At 37.0% G+C, this 2,636-nt stretch overlaps 1 pseudogene; it reads right to left on the reverse strand.

Annotated features, from left to right (window-relative positions):
- Positions 1-1,640: 1,640 nt before the first annotated feature.
- On the reverse strand, positions 1,641-2,238 carry LOC104950452 (probable phospholipid-transporting ATPase VA pseudogene; annotated as a pseudogene).
- Positions 2,239-2,636: the final 398 nt, after the last annotated feature.

Here is a 2,636-nt window from a genome sequence, read left to right on the forward strand (position 1 = left end):
CTGGGGGGGTCTGAAAACCAGTCAGGTTTAACCCTAACCCTAACCCTAACATGTCACCCACTGACACATTAAAAAATGTTTTAGGGTTTAACCAGACAGGTTTAACCCTAACCCTAACATGTCAGTTTTCGGACCCCCCCGGACCCCCCCAGACCCCCCCAATAAAGCAAAAATGCATGTTTCAGAGTGGTCTTTTATTGTGGCCAGCCTAAGGCACACCTGTGCAATAATCATGCTGTCTAATCAGCATCTTGATATGCCACACCTGTGAGGTGGGATGGATTATCTCGGCAAAGGAGAAGTGCTCACTATCACAGATTTTTTCAGATTTGTGAACAATATTTGAGAGAAATGGTTATTTTGTGTATGTAGAAAATGTTTTAGATCTTTGAGTTCATCTCATGAAAAATGGGAGCAAAAACAAAAGTGTTGCGTTTATATTTTTGTTCAGTGTACTAGAGAGGTAAATACTGAGGATAGTTGAACCAAAACCGAGTGTGAAGAAAATCAGTTTTAAAACAGTTGCCGTTTTGGACTATAAATAATGCTTGTACTATTGTCTAAATAAAACAAACTATACTATTATTGTGAAACAATACATACTTTAAGAATACCATGCTCATTGAGAAACAACATGTGACCACTAACTAGTGAAAATGTATTTTAAACATCTGATTTTCATCCATTAAAATGTATATTGTGAACAACCTGTCATATACACTCATCTTTACATGGTATGGGTAATTAGCACACATGTTCGTAAATACAAAATATAAAACTTCAGATTGTGGCCAGAACATTTGTGCATATGACACATGCCCTTTTTTAAAATCACATTTCTTCAAAAATATGTTTTAATTACACTTTTCCACTTCTTGTTATGCCTTTTTCTGTGACACTATTTATGTGTTTGTGACATTTGTAAGGTTTTTTTGTTGTTACAATGTTACAATGATTTTATACGAATAAGTTAACATTTTTAGCAGTTGTTGCTTTTTATATATTGTATGAATCTTACCTGCACTTATTGTTTTAATGACATTCTTTTTCAATGTTATCATATTTGTGTGCCTTTTTTCTTCGACATTATGTCAGTTTTTAAAGACGTATTTGTAACGTTTTTTTCTACATGTTATACTATGAATTTTATAATAAATACTAATAATAAAGCTTTATTTGTATAGCACTTTTCATACAACACATGCAGCTCAAAGTGCTTTACTAAATGACATCATCACAAGTTAAAAACAAACAACAAGAAATTCCCCTCAGGTTATTTGTTAAGAGCTTTAAAAAGTTACATGCAACACAATATAACATTTCATCAGGTTAATAGACACAAGGAGGTTAAATGTATGATCATTAAAATTAAAATGAATAATGGTTTCTCTCTGACAGATAAGACACAAGACAACTGAGTCGATATAATAATATAAAATATGAAGTGAACAGAAATACAAATAAAAAGATTAAGACTTATACAAACAATATAAAGGTAGGTAAATGATAAAGACTAAAATAACATTTAAAGTGGGAGGTTGCTAATAAAAAGTTAATCTAAAAAGATGTGTCTTTAGCTGTCGTTTAAAATATATATAAATTACTGATTGTTATCTTGATGATGCTTTTTACATTGCCTCTCACCTGCAATACACCAGGCAGTCCATGTGGTTGATCTCGGTGTCGGACCGGTGTCTCCGGTAGTCCTCCCACAGGTCCTTGATGGCGGTGACCGACAGGATGAAGACCACCGGGGCCAGAGCCAGCTCGGGCTGAAACGCGTTCACCACCGGGACGAAGTTGAGCAGAGCGATGAAGACAAAGTAAACATTAGCGAACCTGTGGAACTGCTCGAAGAGGTTTTTGGGCAGGAAGGACAGCACGGTGTACTTGGTGGTCTTTATCTTGTTATTTGAATAGTGTCTGTTGGGGTTTTCCTCCCCTTTGGCGTGGTCGTACAGTATATTAGCGTGCACAGTCCTGGTTTTATTCTCCTTTTGTTTCCTCTTTCTTTGCCTTTTTGCAGCTTTGGGGTCCTCCTCGCTGTCCCGCGACATATCTGCAAACTTTCCCCTCACTTTGGGGACTTTTTCAGATAAATAACTACACACACCCTGAGTTATGTTATCATTCTTTAAGTTTTCGCCGGTTTACCCGCACTAATTTGCTCCTTTTCATCCATGGCGACTCCTCTTTCCCGTCGGAGGAAACTTTTTGTTGTTTGGCTTCTGCTTTTTTCCCTGGGAAGGATGCTGAGATAGTAGGGAGGCATTCAGCAACGTTAGACTTCCCACAGTAGATCTGTAAGCCATGCGGATGGGACTCAGCCATTGGTGGAATGATGGTGCTGTGTTTGTAGATCACCGCATGCGTGCCCACAGGAAGCTCGCCCCTCCTCCTTGGTTTTTTGTGTCTCCAAGTGCCACGCGGTATTATGGAGAGTCACAGGAAACAGAGAAATGTGCTAAATAGATAAGATTACCTTTAGTTGTTCAGTTATTTATTTGGAGGGGGGGGTTGCAATATTATACGGTTGTTACATCAGAAATTGTATTAAAAGTTTGAAGACATATCACTTTAAGACAATATAAAAAGCAAAAAATAAATAAAAATGTGAACATATTAAAATCAAAATC

The sequence above is a fragment of the Notothenia coriiceps genome, unplaced genomic scaffold, assembly GCF_000735185.1.
Source record: "Notothenia coriiceps isolate Sejong01 unplaced genomic scaffold, NC01 NC01_scaffold00017564, whole genome shotgun sequence".
Lineage (NCBI taxonomy): Eukaryota > Metazoa > Chordata > Actinopteri > Perciformes > Nototheniidae > Notothenia > Notothenia coriiceps.